This window comes from Simochromis diagramma, unplaced genomic scaffold (assembly GCF_900408965.1).
Source record: "Simochromis diagramma unplaced genomic scaffold, fSimDia1.1 OVJJ01000816.1, whole genome shotgun sequence".
In the NCBI taxonomy this organism is placed as follows: domain Eukaryota; kingdom Metazoa; phylum Chordata; class Actinopteri; order Cichliformes; family Cichlidae; genus Simochromis; species Simochromis diagramma.
Genome location: NW_024386908.1, coordinates 3,913,841 through 3,931,201, shown reverse-complemented (window position 1 = coordinate 3,931,201; position 17,361 = coordinate 3,913,841). Strand labels below are relative to the sequence as shown.

General features: G+C 40.6%; 1 protein-coding gene and 1 long non-coding RNA gene across 3 annotated transcripts in view; both read right to left on the bottom strand.

Moving 5' to 3' along the window:
• The window catches only part of tafa5a (TAFA chemokine like family member 5a), a 160,850-nt gene that overhangs the window by 132,398 nt on the left and 11,091 nt on the right, over positions 1-17,361 (bottom strand). The gene's annotated exons all lie outside the window — the stretch shown is intronic.
• Positions 292-16,679, bottom strand: LOC120735603. The gene is made up of 3 exons (XR_005696312.1): positions 16,665-16,679; positions 14,649-14,650; positions 292-4,271 (listed from the first exon to the last, which is right to left on the bottom strand). It is a non-coding gene; the product is annotated as an uncharacterized LOC120735603 (long non-coding RNA).

The following is a 17,361-nucleotide window of genomic DNA, read 5'->3' as shown; positions in this document are numbered from 1 at the left end:
TGGAAAACAGTTAAACATGAGAGGTTTAGGACAAAGTTTGTGTTTTTTCCATTGTTTAAGCACTGCTTCCAGCCAAGAGTGATACCATATATGCCCCATAGCTGCAGAAAAGGCTAACATTGTTATATTTTTACAAAAAACAGCTGAACATGAGAGGTTTTTGGACCAATTTTGTGTTCTCCATTCTTTAAGCACCGGTTTGAGCACCGTTTGAGCACCGGCACCGTTTCAAAAGTACCGATTTGGCACCGGTATCAGATAAAACCTAAACGATACCCATCCCTAGTTAGGAGTGTGTTTGTGGGATGTTTTGACCGTTCTTCCAGAAGCACATTTGTGAGGTCAGATACCCATATCGAATGGTTCACAGTCTCTGCTCTAATTCATTCCAAAGATGTTTTATCAGGTTGAGGTCAAGACTCTGTGCAGGCCAGTGAAGTTCTGCCACACCAAACTCGCTTATCCATCTCTTTATGGACTGCTTTGTGCACTGGTCTGTAGTTATGTTGGAACAGGAAGGCACCATAATCCAAACTGTTCCCACAAAGTTGGTTACACAAAAATGTCCAACAGGTCTTGGTATGCTGAAGCATTAAGAATTCCTTTCACAGGGACTAAAGAGCTGAACTGAATTCTGAAAAACAACCAGACAGCATAATCTCCCCAGCACCAAAATTTACATTTTGCAAAGTCAAACAATGCACTCAGATAAGTACTGTTCTCCTGGCAATCACCAAACCTAGACTCATCTATTGGATTTCCAGATGGAGAAATGTGATTTATCACTCAAGAGAACACGTCTTCACTGCGTCCTGTGGCGGTGTGCTTTAACACTACTACATCCAACTCTTTGCATTGTGCTTGGTGATTTAAATCCTGGATGCAGCTGCTCAGCCACGGAAAGCCACTGCATGAAGCTCTCTGTGCACTGTTCTTGAGCTAGTTTGGAGGTTTCTCCTGAAAGGTGATGACCTCTGCACACTATGCTCCTTATGTGGCCTACCACTTCACGGCTGAGTTGCTATCATTTACTATTGCTTCCACTTTGTCATAATAACCACTAACAGTTGACTATAGAATATTTAGTAGCAAAGAAATTTCACAACTGGACTTGTTACACAGGTGGCATCCCTTTCTTTCACAAATGCTTGTAGAAGCAGTCTGTATATGTGTTTTATTTTATACACCTGTGGCCATGAAAGTGACTGGAACACCTGAATTCAACGATTTGGATGGGTGAGTTTGAGAACTGTATGATGTTATAGATTTATCCACTAAAATCTGCAAAAATTGCATGCACGCTTTACAACATGTATTACAGAATGCATTTGCACTTATTTATCATAGCAAGCAATCTCTGTTATCCTTCTGTCAGTTACATTAACAGGATTAATTGTAGAAAAAAAGATTGGATTCTTTTGGTTTATTATTTAATCAGATCAGGTTGATTTATAAAACAGAGGGATTTGACTGTAAAAGAAGGTTATTCTTTTAAAGTAGAAAAAGCAAAAGCAAAATCTCTCTTTCCCCATTACCTTGATTGTGAAACAGTTAAAAAGAGTTGATTTGAACATCTAAGACCCACAGATTGAACTGATTAACAGAAGTTCTGAAATGAACTGTGGGTGCCTTAAAGGAGAAATTAAAGACCCCTAAAATCAATTGTAATTCTCTGGGGAACCTTAAGGCATACTGCTATCTGTAATTGCTAGAATATGCAATACTTTTATATTGGGATTTGATAATGGACATGAAATAGAGAAGAATAGCAATATATAATAAGCATTTTTTTCTTGCTTTACACTTTTATCCCCCTCTTTTTCTGTCGGTCAACCTCATCCCTCTTTTCTTGGCCCATCCCTGGATGCATGCTGGGAGCCGCGACCTGCTCCTTTATCAACACAGAGCCAGGTGCACTCTGGGAGCTTCCTGCTTGCCCTTTATCAGCACAGGCTACACAGATGTAAGTGTAGGTTTGTGTGCTTCTCGGTGGATATGCGCGCGTGTGTTTGTGTGTGTGCATGTCTGCCAGACACGGAGGCAGATCGTATTTTTTTTTGGGTGCTCGATTGAGCGAGAGCAGATTGCGTGTCGGTGCCTGCATCAATGTGGATATGCGAATATGTGTGTATTTGTGTCCTGGCAAAGTGTGGATGTGTGTGAGAGAGAGAGCAGAGGGATCATATCCCAAGCCTCTCCCAGGGGACTCAGGGGGCCTATAACTTCAAAGGGCCATGAGGGCCAGCAACGCCAGCCTGTCCGCCAAGGGGGAAATCCTGTTGATGTGGCGGGGCCTGCCTTGGCAAGACTAGTAGCTAACACCGGAGCCTGGCGTTCGCACAGACTGCCACCACCCATGCCGGTTTAAATCCCGAACCACACTGCGATCCTACAATCCCGTCGTGCCCCCCTTCCCTCTTCTCAGGCAAAAATATCCAAATTAGAGGGGGATGATATTTCAGGAAAAAAAAATCACAGCTTTGATTTAAGACCTGAAAAGGGTAAACAAAAAGGGCAGATTTAGTTTCTGATTCGACAATACATTCACTGTTAGTTATGATATTCTGCATGGTGGCTTCTTTCTGTCTTCGAGCTGCGCTCACAAAATGAGAAGCCCACTTTAACACCCCTAGTGTAGTCAACAAAAGAGAAGAAAGAAGGGGAAAAGCCTTAAGCCTTCAAAGTGGCTGACTGGGGAGACAGAGAGGGAAACAGCTTTGCCTTTAAAACGTTTTGAAACACTTTTATCTCATCAAGCTCGACTGATCACAAAGAAAATTGATCTGTACCAGGCAAAAGGTTCTTCAGTGCACTTTGTACTCCTCCGTGATTTGCTTGACAGGTTCCTGCTGAGGGACTTAGTTTTCAAAAGGGATTTTGATGAGGCTGAGAAATGATGTGGATGTGACGTTAATGTGTCGACTATTTTGAAATTGTTTTGATTTCGTAATGACTGACTAGCTTTTAGGGTTTTTTTGGTCCGAAAATTATCTCCATTATCCTCTTTTGTTAAATACAACAATACACAGAAAGCATTGTTATGTCTTCAGCCACTTTTATCGGACAGAGAAGAAAAACATTTATGTCAAATGAACAGTCAAATATTGGCTTATTCCACTAGGCAGTAGAGTGCAATTTAAAGCAACTATATTTTGACAAACGCAGCTTGTGGCTTTACAACTAAGAAGGAAGGCATTCTTGGAAATACTCTAATATTTAAAGAGGTGAATGCAATGAGGCAATGAACCCTCCCCACGCCCAAAGTGTTGTGTATATTAATAGTATGACCCAGTAATGTCACGTAAGGGTTTGGATTTGGAGGGTCGGTGGAGAGATCTGCATTATGTTTTGGGGAAAGAAAACCCATCTGTAAGCCTGAAGTAAAAATGGCAAATAAAGCAGTTATGCTCCAGCACAGTCAAATGTGGTCAGTCATTGAGTCACATAGTCAAGGAGAAGGGAGACAGTGAACCCACTAAGTTAATATACCTTTGAATATCAGATGGCTTCTGGATTATTACAATTTTACTGCCAGGGGGGTCAATTGGGAATTACTCTAAATCTTGTCTCCGATTTTCTACCTCACTGTCATAAATATGCAAAGCACACAAGGACACTCTCAAGGCAAAAACCATGAAATGAAGTCTTTTCTATTTCCTTGCCTTCACCAGCCCCATCCTCTTCTGTCCTGCCCCATCTTCCCTCACTCTGCCCTGTAACCTCAGTCAGTGCATTATCTCATCTCAGGGACGCTGACATCAGCCATGTGGAGAGAAAGTGGCAGTTCTTGAAAGCGGAATGATATTATTAAGTGGAAACGTCTCAATTCTCGAATTAGCGTGTTTTTTCCTGTTCTCAATGGCTGAGGCAACTCAAAATATGCCGGTACCTCAAACACACCGTTGTAATTAACTGAATTTGGTTTATAAAGTCGTGCCAGGATCTCTCAGCCTTACAATGGACTCCATGTAATATCACCACATCTTAATTTTTTTTCTTTCACAATCAGAGTACAGCAGGTGACTTGTAATGATAACGCTATCTAATAACGCAGGTGTTAAAAGTTCCATATCCAAGGCTTCAGCATAGCTGATGATTAATAACACTTCATGGGCTTTTTAGGAGATTTATTCAGGAGGAAACTTGACAAATGTCTAAAGGCGCCTTCATCCTGCAATTTCTGTAATCTTAGAAATTTATTCCAAGCCACGCTGTGTGACATGGATCAAACAAACGTGGGTAAATAGTACCAACTGTATGATGCACTGCATCTACACTAGTGTGGTCATGATAACAGCTGGAGGATGCATCATACAAAGAAGATTCTGCTGCTGAAATTCAACTACATTTCCTTCTTTGTTGGAGTCCCACACATGTTTTTTTCTTTCTTTTTTGCATTTATTACCACCATCATTTCTGTTTAGACTTGTTTTTGTTTTTCTGTTTTTCCTTGACAAATGCCAATGTGTGGCTGAGCAGCAATTACACTGTAAAAATTTTAATTTTATTCATGATGGCCATCTTTTGTTTGTGATCAGACAAAATCAAGAGTGAATGCCCATTTTAACGCCTTTTAAGGCTTTGGTCCAAATAAAATCAATTATTTTCCACCAAATCAGTCTGTTCGTGGTATTTTGGTGTCTTTACCATACAATTTCCCTGCTTTTCACTCATTCACACACTGACAGCAGTAGAGCTACCGTGTAAGGTTTTGGCTTATCATCAGAAGGAACTTTGGATCGAGTGTTTTGTCTAAAACAGACTTTCAGAGCATGATTAGTGGACAACAGGATCCACAAAGCAGACTACAGCCACGCTTCTCAAATAACCACCAGTGACGATGGTTTGTAGGAGGCATGGATGCAATTTTTCTCCTTCTCTATTCCTTTCTTCTTGCCTCCTCTGATTTGGATAAAGGAATAAATAAAAGAGAACTAGGGGAGTAGACACAGCTGTAATTGGAATTTTTACACATTTTGTCTCCATTTAAATCACATCAAAATTGCTTCCTGTGGCAGAGACTGATGTTTTGGACAGCAATTGTGTGATTTTAACAGCATGGCAAAGCAAAATTGTCTTTTTTTTTTTTTTGCTTTACCATAAAATAAAACCTTTTATTGCTCTGCTGCTGATGAAGACCTTTAACAGCAGCGAAACAACAGACAAAAAGGAAAAGGTAGTGGCAAGAATCGAGGAACTTGTGTGTTAAGCACTATCAAAAAAAGAAGCTTGCCTGAAAGTGGACTGCAAAATGGCAGATATGAGGGCTGGGACAGGAAAGCGAAGGAAACAGAAGAAAGGAAAATGAAGGATAAAAGCATTCAAGCAAGGTATAATTTCCTATCCATAACCAAAAGTTCTCTACTTACCAAAAAGACTTATTCATTTTCATATGTACCAAACCTTGGGGCAGTACCTGTAAAACTAAAGCTTTTATAAGTATGGATGACTATAAACATGCCTCCAAGCAATCTTCAGAGGTGTAGGATCATTTGTATTTCATTGTCACCCTTTTTTCCACGGCTAACTCCCACTGAGTTGAGGAAAAGCCTATTAAGAGCAGTTTGTCTAAGAGTGCAGAGACTTAATATGCTTCAGTATTTCAAAATGCCCCTATACATGCCACCTACGCTCTCTCAAGGAAACCACTTATGAGTATTTTAATGCAATGCAGTGTGCGTGTGTTTTTATGTGAATGCATGTTTATGCATGCATTTCTTGAAAGAAGCTAAGAATGTATGCATACTGTAGTTGGAGCTGCTGTTGTTGCTCATGTTATAATAAGGTATGTGTGCTGTGGGAGTTATGTCATGTCTCTACATTTCTTTTTGCAAGAGTCTCCATTTGCTCTGCAGTGAAATGCAGGTGCATGTGAATTTTTTGTATTTGCCTTACTGTATTGCCAGCCGCTGTCACTCAGCCTATTAAAGCATTTACACACCGGATATTTTGTGCGTTAAAATACTTCTCTGACTCATCTATTCTTAATGCAGCCATTCACACCGACCGGGTAATTGAGCTGGACAAATGTTCCGCAGTTATCGCTGTGAGCCAAGCTCAATTTTTTTTGATGGGAAAAAACAGATCTGACCAGTCAGACCCCTGAATTTGGCAACAAGTGTGCTCGTAGCTTAACTTGTGCACTGGTGCTTAATAAATAGTAATGCTAGTTTACCTCAGACACAGAGCTAGATGCTCTCTAGGTCAATCGGCTCTCTGGATTGATTTTTCTGCCTCCCCAGACATGGCCCAAACTGTGCCAACAAGACCTCAAATTGCCCCACTAACATCCTGAAATATGTAGAAAAGCGGTTGTGACACAGCTTCAACTCCTGGATCAAACCATGAACCATGAAAACATTATATATGCTACGGTGTTGTTTAGTGTCTGTGTGTAAAAAACATTTTCAGAGTACAAGAATTCAGTATGTGTTGTCAGTTGCACAACAAGTGTCAAATGTTCACAAACTGTTTTAGCTGCCACGATATCTGTCATCATATGCAAATATTACACTACTTTGTCAAGGGTAATGTACTACACAAGCATGATGTAGCATACACAGTGTACACCATGAATGTATACTACCTAAAGTATTCAAAATGAGATGCACAAATTCTCCCCTACTAGCTTGAAGGGCTTTTCAGAGGTGATGTGTCAACTTTATACCCGCCTCCCTTTTTTTGCCATTATTTTTTATGATGCAACCATTAAAAGGTTTTGGCACACACAGACACACACACCATTAATAGCACCATTAATATAGCAGCATTTAATGATCTTTGCCCAAGTGGGGATACAGGCTATGTTTTCTTTAAGCTAGCAAATAGCTAAGCTTTAATGCTTTGTCTTTCTTTTATATTGTGAAGCGCTCTGATCTTAACTTCACTCACATGAAATATAAAGCGTGTGCATATAATATATACACTCATCTTGCAGTATGCAAACCCATCACACACTAATGCTTTGACTGCTTCACCCTGGAGCCATCATTGCATTTCTGGCAGCACTGGTGGTCCCTTCCCACTTTCCTTTTACAACATCTAGGGCTATTCAATAAAGAAGCTTCGGGGAGCTCTGAGGAGCAGGACGGAAAAAATAGAGTGAGCATTCAATTCTGCCTGAATTATCCCAGGGTTTGTGTGCTCACCCTGATAAAAAAAAAAACAGAGAAGAAATCTATGGCTTATTTAAAGGCCACTGCGTCGTGCTCAAATCCGTCTCTCTCAAACAGGACCTAAATTTTGCATGCCCGTAAGGAAACAGCTTCTGCACTTTACAAGTAACATGGCACATTGTTAAGCGTGACACTACATGCTGGGATTTCTTGTTGAATTCGGAGGCCTATATGCTTGTACTACATCGGGAATGGGTGGCAGCCTGAATGTGACCATTGACGGAGTGCGTGTCCTCACACAAAGGTCGCGGCTTTCCGCTGAGAGCCCTCATTACTCCCAGTTTGTCAATAATGTGTCAGTTTAAACCCTTCTGAGTGCAAACTCTTAGCGTCAAGCAGACGATTTTTGGAGTATTAATGGACTTCAAGCGTGATATTCTGTTGTGGTGAGAAGGAGATTACAACTGCTGTGGGAGAAAGCCATTTGCGTCGTATTTTGCGAAAATCCTGTAAGCAGGGGGAAATTTGAGACGAAATTAAGGCACAATGGCTTCTAGAGATGACACAGCAGAGAAGGAGAGTAAGAAGGGAGGAAGGAGGGGGAGCGGGAGGAGACGGGATGAAACATTAAAATCAGATCTTTACAAGTAAAAGGGGAGCAAAAGGGAAAAAGAGCTTCCATCCTCACGGTTTACATTAAGTGGGGGAAAAACTGATGTATACCAGCAAACCTTGCATTTAATTAAGCAGGTCCCCTCAGCCTCTTCTTTTCTATTGGCGAGCCAGCATAATCATTTCATATATGCTGCGATATCATCTGCTTAATGTGCTATTTTACCATAAAGTTAAACCTGGGCGATAAATCTCGCTGTGCTCTCCATTAATAGATGCAGAGCCTCGCTGAATAATGTGTGCATTAGATTAGATGCACTACAGAAGTGAACCACCATGCGGGGAGAAATACTTCAAGTTAATCTCCCTTGGTGGTTCCCGAAGGATGAGAACTTAGTGCCCCTTCCCTTGGCTATAGGTGTAGTGTGGAGGAGGTGTGTGTGTGTATGTGTGTCTGCAAATGGGGAAAGGAGAAAGATTGAAAGATGGGCCGGAAGCCTGCATGTATATTCAAAGGCGTGTTTCCCTCGTAAGCTTCTGATAATTCATTTCAGTCGCACAATACATTCACACGCTCCGAGTTCACACCAGAAAACCTCAACGAAACCGCTTTCACGCACACACACTCCAGCCGGACATTCAGAATCGCATCACAATTCGTATTCATTCCGAGCACGGTGCAGGTTGAAATGCGGCTTTTCAAAGACATCAACACATTTTCTACTATATCTGCACAGTTAAGATTGGCCCCAGAGAACCCTTTGAATTTCTGACATTACATTCAGACCTCATTCTCTCCCCTTTCCTCCCTTAACATACTCCTGTTCCCTGATTTCCAGCATGCGTGAGGAGTGATTTGAGGTGACCTCGTTACAGAGGAGGACAATACAACAAAAGAACGGGGTTATGAAATCGAGGAATTCTATTTCCACCCTCCTGGCCATTCATCCCCCTGCAATAGTAGGAAGAGGATTCATTATTTGGTACCCTCTCTCCGCAATCTTGTGAATTTGCATACTCTATGTAGATGGTTGAACGTAGTGTGTGTCGGGCTATGTGTGTGCGTCATTCTCCTTAACTGTACTTGTGGGCATGAAGATAAAAGGTAGGTGGGGTTAAATTTGGTGGGAGGTAAAGGTAAACCTGCAGGATATTAGTGTAATAACAAACAGTGTAAGCTAGTGTGCTTGTTTGTGTGAAAATGACAAAAATGAAGACAGACTAGAAAAGTGACAGTGAGTCTGATGGTGTGTATAATTAGGTCTAAGTATATAAATGTATCCATCTGTGAGCCCTAAACACCTACTTAATAACCGAATCATTGACGCTCTGCATTCCTGTGAGCTGTCAGCATCACAAGGGCGGGTGAAGTTCCTCGTGAGGGTCAGCGGACGTTCAGCCCTCTGGTCAAACGCTTAAAGCTGAGTCAACTAAAGTGCAGACGTAAAAGCAAATGTCAACCCAGAGGCCCACAGGCCAGCATGAGTCGAGTCAACAGCACAAAACTGGGCAGAGAGAGAGAAAAAAGGAAGAAAACTGAGAGAGAAAGTGAGTTTTGAGACAAATTACCTGCAGGTTTAAATTAAAGCTACCGTGACGCACGTTGTTTAGTTCTGACTCCAATGCATAACATAACACAAAGCAACAAACATGTATCAGATCCATTAATTATCTCTTTCATTATCCATTAGGAATCTTTTGGACAATTAGTCAAATTTCATGTACTTTTTTTGACCCTGTGACAGACTGGTGACTTTTCTTTGGTGTACTCTAGTACTATGACAGCTGGGATAGGCTCCATCCCATCTGTGATCATTAACTGGATAAGTGTAAGAATGGATGGATCTAGTTCTTGAAGCTTTGAAGACAAAGGACGAAAACTATGGAAAAAGTATTAAAGATAAATAGCAATGAGAGAAAAGAGCACTTTAAGCAATTAAGGTTCTTACAAAAACTGCAATAAAAACAATTCAGAAGACACTTGCTGATTTTTGGATTTTGAGTATGGGTAATAAAATAAAATAACCATCATACATTTCTCATAATTGAAGCCAGATGCTCGCTTAATACAAATCTTTAAAGCTGCTTTAATTTAACTGTTTAAATAAATAAATAAAAAAAAAACATTGTAATATAAAAGTAGCCACATTTTTGTAATGAAGTTGAAGAGAATTGTCATTAATCTTTCTCTTGGCTCAGATCATCAGTTGGCCAGCAGCTTTAGTTTTTGTCTTCAGTCTATCTCATTGCTTATATATGGTAAATGGCCTGTATTTGTATAGCACTTTACACAACCAGCCATCCACCCATTCAGACACTGGTGATGGCAAGCTACATTGTAGCCACAGCCACCCTGGGGCGCACTGGCAGAGGCGAGGCCGCCGGACCAGTAGGCAACCACCACTGGTGGTGGTCAGAGGGCCAGTGTCTTGCCCAAGGACGCAACGACTGAGACTGTCCAAGCCGGGGCTCGAACCGGCAACCTTCCGATTACAAGGCGAACTCCCAACTCTTGAGCCACGATCACCCACTATATACAAGGATCGCTGTGATAAGGCTGACTTCTTCTTCTTTTTTTTAATTTGATTTCTAACACAGGTTAATGGGGCAGCTGAAGAGACCGATATATCACTAAGGATGCGATGGAGACTAAGTGCATAAAAGGGAGTGAATGATAATAGCAACGTAATTCTAAATTAATGCTGTTTGTTTTCATTTTCCCCAACTGGCCTAAAATGGTTTTTGTGTTGTACTATATTAAATATTGGCAGTATTTCCCTTCAAAGAAAGATTAAAGTGTACATAGGGTCAAAATTGTCTAGATGGAGCCGAGGGGTGGAAGGGTTCGGGCTACTGTTAGCTGCTTTGACCAATAATTTTCTCTCTTTTTTTTCCCGGTTCAGTGGTCTCAGTATCTCGTCTCTTCTTTCCACAGATGATGTGGTTCTGTTGGTGTCATCGAGCCATGACCTCCAATTCACACTGGTGTGGTTTGCAGCCAAGTGTGAAGCACTTGAGATGAGAATTAGCACCTCCAAATCTGGGGCCATAATTCTCAATTGGCAAAAGGTGCCCACTTTGGGTCAGGAACAAATTGCTCCCCAAAGTGGAGAAGTTTAAGTGTCTTGGGGGTCTCATTCATAAGTGAGGGAAGAGTGGAGTGGGAGATTTACAGATGTCGGTTTATCAGTTTATCTCTGTCTCTATTCCTACCCTCACCTATAGTCCCGAGATGTGAGTAATGACCAAAAGAATGAGATTGTGGATACAAGTGGGAGAACTGACGTTTCCCCAACAGGTATCTGGGCTCCACATCAAAAGGAGTCAGGTGAGGTGGTTTGGGCATTTAACTACCATATTTCCTGAATGCCTCTTAAGTTGCATTTTTCAGGCATGTCCTAAAGCAGGGGTCTCCAACTCCAGGCCTCGAGGGCCGGTGTCCCCCAGGTTTTAGATCTCACCCTGGGTCAATACACCTGAATCAAATGATTAGTTCATTACCAGGCCTCTGGAGAACTGCAAGACATGTTGAGGAGGTAATTTAGCCATTTAAATCAGCTGTGTTGGATCAAGAACACATCTAAAAACTGCAGGACACCGGCCCTCGAGGCCTGGAGTTGGGGACCCCTGTCCTAAAGGGAGAAAGACTGGAATCAAATCCAGGATGGGCTGGCTTAGGAAGGACTGGATATTCAACTTGTAAAAGGGGGAAACATGCATCAGTGCACTTGACAGAGATGTTTAATATGCACTTATGTCCCAATTAAAATCTATTAAAACAACTGCTGTGAAAATGGATTCCAAGTTATTACATACCCCTCTGATGCAAAAGTGTTGAAATATTCTGTTTACTTTTTATCAGATTCATCAAAGCAATAATATGATGCCTCCGTCTCACTGCACATAAAACAGCAACAGCTGATGGCTGGTGATGACATGCCGTGTCAACAGGAAATGGAAAGAGAGCCACCCCACCTCTTCTGTGCCTTGTGTCTCTCACTTTGGTTTCCCTTGCTCTCAGACTCACGTGTCACTCCAGAAGCTGGGGAATTAGGTGGCGGTGGCGGAGGGGAGAGAGTGAATGCTACTACCGGCACCCATAAACTAGTTACATGTGCATGTTTGCGTATTGATATGCTGACAGTCTATGATCCAACAAAACATCTCCCTTCCCTCCCGCAGCCTCTGAACGCGAAGACGTACTTCAACATCGCCCAAGGATTTGTTAATTAGCTTGCCAACATCTGTCCTCTCTATGCAAGATGGGATTAGAATACAAAAAAAAAAACAGAACACCCGTCGTATGATCACCACCTTTCCGCAACAGCACCCATAACAACAGATGTCAACCACCCTCCACCCCCACCGCAATAGCTGAGAGGTAAGGAGAATTAAAAAAAGAAATGACTCATTTTTTTTGTGTGATCCCTCTTTAATTGACGTTAGCATGATGTTGAATAATACATGCCCTTCTTTGGTAGAGTGCTGCAAAGTGATAAATTGTGTATGCGTATTTGGGTGTAGGTGGGTATGAATGGGGGTACAAGCTACTTTGATGTGAAACTCATATCCTGCTTGTAATGTCATCCAGGGGCCAAACGGAATTGATAAAGGGATAACTTTTGCTCTTACGGAATGATTATACTTATAATTAAGTTGTACGGGACAGATCCTACAGGAGATGAAGAGGAGGGTGAAATGGTGAGGAGTTCTCTCCATTCATTTTTTCTGTTGAAGCTTTGGGTACACAGAGCTCAATGTGGTCTCCCCAGACATTGACCAATGAAGTAATTACATTTATGTGAGTGTGTAGGATTGATTCATCAAACAACGCTTGCTACAGAAAGCTTCTGATTTAATTGGGGAGCGGATGACACATGCATCTTCCTGTGATAACAGATCATTTTTCATCAAAATGAAATCACCCCCCAGTATTATATATGGAATTCAGTACTGCCCTGAGTCAATGATATACAATTTGGTCTATAGCAATTACACAATTGCTATAGAGTTGCAATTATTCATGATTTGAGAGGTGCAGGAGGTACAGTGCCATTTGTTACTTGGTGGACACGACACCAAGTAACAAATCTGTAGAAATATCTCATTATTGATTTTTCAGCTGTTAATACAAAATGTACATATGCTCGTAATGTATGTGCAAAACGGTTACTGAAAATTTTCCCCTGCAATATGTACACCGTAACATGTGACTGACAGCTACATGATTGGAAGGGGGAAGACTCAAAATCCCAAGCCAATGGCAGTGGTTGAGAATGCTTACTAGATCCTAAATAAATAATATCACAGTGCAAAAACACTATTTTAATTTATAGGTTAACATGCTGCTTAAAGAATCTTAGGAACATTCATAGTCAAGTCAAGTCAGGAAGTGTACTTCAAAAGTTAAACTGGTCAGTGCAGCATTGTGCAGCTGTAGCTGGTTATTTTCTGCACACCAGCAGTTGAAGATTCATTTTCTTCTTCTTACATGCTGGCACTCTACATGGGGTAACTGTTCAGTACAAAAGGTATTAATTCAACAATTACCCAATTTAAAAAAAAAAAAAAACTAATTGATTCTAATTGATTGGTATCAGTATAGACCAAAATTGATGTAACACAGTAATAAGGAGGAAAAAATAAAGGAAAACTGATTTAAAGGTTGAAATTAATAAAAGTAGTTTGGTAACTTAATGCAAACTACCAACATTGTTATTACCAAACATAATAATTGATAATTACATGGTAATATAATTACATAAGATCATCACAATATTTTTTTTAGCTTTTTTATTTCGAAACCTTTACCCCAACATTAACAAGTTATAGTGCTATCCAACCCAAATACAATAAAGCAATGACAAATAATAATTCTGAACTTTGTAAAGGTCAAATCCTTAAAATCTAATGTAATTTCATGTTTTTAAATCACTTAATCCGTTTTTGAAGTTGTTCAGTCAATAAATTAACAAATATTTTGAGTTTTAAGCTGATCGATATTGTTTTTATCTATAACAACGCTTTTCACAATCTCTTCATAGTTGTTGTGAGCAAATTTGAGATAAGTAAAAAGGTGAGATTAGTTTGGATAAGGAAATGAGTACTTTGGGGGTCTTTACTGAGATATAACAGTGGAGACAAGACAGGAAAGCTGGGAGAGAGAGCAGAGGGTAGACATGCTGTAAATGGCTTTGGAGCAGATTTGAACTCGGGCCTCTGCCATAGCCTTGGGTCACTACACCGACATCATGGCAAGGATTTCTGTCACTAAGACAATCTGTTAACTTTAACCGGTTTAAACAAAGTTACATATTTTACCTGCCCTTTAATATTCCCTGAACCTAACAACACAAAGCACATGAAGAATGGAGAGCTCAGCAATTACACCTTTTTACATTTATGTAGCAAAACTTTTCAAACAGTGAACAGTAAAATAGGAACTGAATTTTGCGGACGATTCAATGCAGACTGATAGTTTAGAAAGTAATTCATTCAGATTGTAAGATTTCAGATTTCTGCACCCATTTCAGCAGAATAAATGTAGATGATTTAAAGAACTTGGCTCCCATTAAAGACACAGCTATGAATGGTTGAGCAAAAATCACATTCACACAGGGGCCATCTGGTCAGCGATGGCCCTGAAATTATGCAGATTGTATCTTTTTCATGACTGACAATGTTCTGGTTTTTGCCTAAGATTACATTGGATGTTTTCTTCAGCGTTAGTCCAATATCGTATTAAATTATCAGAGTCAAAATGTGTCATTTGTGCAAATGGCACTTATCATCTGGGAACGCATTCAGATGGTACAAATGGCTATCTTACATGAATAGAACCCAGGGAGGAGTTAGCAGCGTGAAATAAAAAGAAACCATGACTTTTAACTGAATGCAGTAAGCTGGCTGCCTACAGTACACTGCTCACGTCACATACAGTGAAATGTTGCCCATAGGATCTCTGCACAGATGTTGTAATGAGCTCTTCAAACCTAAAGAGGCAGACATAACTCGCATGTTATGCTGTCGCTATGACAATGGAAGGGTTTATCACTGACAGTGGCTTGTGGGAAGAGTGTGTGCACTGAAGAGTGGGGTGGGTGGGTGGGGGTAACTGAGATAGCAAGAGTGCATGAGAGAAATAAAAAAAAATCTCCTCCAGCATCCCATGCATGCATAAAGAGGCATGCTTCAGCATGTCTAGGGGTAACAGCAGGAGTTAGACTGCCGCAGCTCAGTGAACACTTTCAGGCAACATTTTCTACTGTATCCCTTGCAGCAGTACAAACCTTCTGTCCCACCCCTCTGCCTCTCACACTCTTTTCTGAGTTTCCTCGCTTGCATCTCTGCCTCTCTAGCTCTGTCTTGCCCATCTCTCCCTCAGACTGTGTCACGAGGGTAAAGAGAAAAAAAAAGAAGACGAGGATCTCCTTTTACACGACAGGGCCCCAGAGGTGATGGCTGACAAAATAATCTAACTTGCACAAACCACAGCAGTGTATTTATTCATATTTCTAAAAAATAAAAAGACATCTCTGCAAGCAGTTAGTGCTGTATGAGTGTACTTCTAGACCAGACCATCAAAGTAGTATGGCTCTTGGAGTGTCTAGAGCACAATTTGGGGTCACAGAAGTGCAAGGCTCGCTAAAACGATCTGATATTAAGAGAAAATATATGAGGAAATTTATGCTTCAGCAATTTTTAGGAGACATCCGACACGTCCTTAGGTGGTTTAGTCTGAGTGAAACTGGCCAAACACAATATGCAAAGCAGTTGATACAAAAATGGCAGCCGTCAGCTTAGCATGCTCGTCATTGGGCACAAGACCTGGACAGCATAAGCAAACATGTATATGACAAGGTTTTTAGATTAGCAACTGGCTTAATTCAATGTAAATTTCACCATGAAGTACTTGAGTAGTGGTGTAAAACTGTTTAGGCTTCTATTGCTTCCATCTTGATTGGTAATACTTACTTTGGTAATAATCAGAGCAAAAGAGAGAGATTCTGCCCATTTTGAGCTCAATGTTCAGGCAATGGCAATGTTCTGGAAGAAGTATATTGCAGAGGGACACACCTGTACAAGAGACAATTCTAGCTGGTGATGACTGGGGTCTAGGCTGTAAAGTGAGTACTCTAACTATACCATAAAATACCCATCAGTAGAGATGCCCCATCATTCTTCTGCTGTTCACACAACTGTTAAAAGGTAGAAAAATACATCTATCAAATTAACATCTTGCATTGAAATTTTGTTAAAGGTTCCAGGAAGCTTTGAGAGACTCACAAGAAGCTAAAACTGCAACAGTTCACCGTAGCTACTTATTTCATCTGACTGCCTCGTCTCTTTCTAGGCAGAAACATCCTCTTGTGTTTTCTGTTTTACCTGCTGCTGTAATGTGGGGTCAGGATTATACACTGTGGTTTTTAAATCCTAACTAATGTAGACTCCAACATTCGCATTGCAAAAAGAAACTCCAGTGGGCAACTTTACTGAGTTTCCAAGCTCCAATGAAACTTGCTGCCTTCAGAATTTTATGTCACATCTCGAACATCTGTTGGATTAGAGAGTGGCGTTCTGACTGTAAATGAGTAACATCAAGCAAACAAGCACATTTATCACAGGAGAAATTTTTTTTATATGTTACAGTTTAAAATAATAGCTGTACAGAGGATACAGCTATTTGGATGTTACCTTCTAATAACATCCTAACTAGAGAGACTTGTATCCCAGAGGACATGTGAAGCCATTTAGGAGCTGCCAAAAATCCAGTTCCACTAATGGCCACTTCAGGCTGGCTCCAAAAGTGACTCAAAAACTCCAATGTTACAATGCCCAACTTCATGACAGAAATAAACATATTTACAGCCAACAAACAGGCCTTTATAGCTGATGTCTTACATCATGACAACTGTCGGGGGATTCATTTTTCACAACTTACCAGTTCAAATTACATTAAGATTGAAAGTTGGCCATTAGTAGGCCGGTAGCCCACCAGCGGGTGCCGTTATATTTTCCATTTAATGTAAAAAGAATGACAAGAAGAATGTGCTGCAGTTTTGTAAAGTGAAGAACTAGCGTTTTATTTACAACTTATGTCACACTAATTATCAGTTATCTTAGTTATCTGTGCAACGTACCCATACAGTAGCAGTAATTTCTAACCAGGTTTGATAGCATTAGCTGACTGGTGTTAATTCTAGACTGCCATCTAAATGACAAAAGAATGGGAAACCAGTGGATGATTGCAGAGTGGCTATATTGAATAAATGGAAGAAAATGAATGGCTGAATGGCTGAATGGCTGGCTGGATGTATGTATGTATGTATGGATGGATGGACAAACGGACTGATGGGAATAACTTGGGTAGCTGAGTAACTTTGTTGTAATAGAGGTGTCATGAATGCATAAATTAAATGAATAAACACCTGAAATCAGAACTTCTACTGGCTCAGTAAGTAGTGTAGCGCCATAGTGTACTGGGTTACATATTAGCTTGGCAAATAAAAGGTCACTGGTTCACTCTTTGCCAAATAAACCACTCCTCTTTGGGGCTGTGTCTGGAAAAGCATCTGGTGTAAAACTTTTCCAAATCAAATATATGGAGCTATGGAGTGTGTTTATACACCACTCT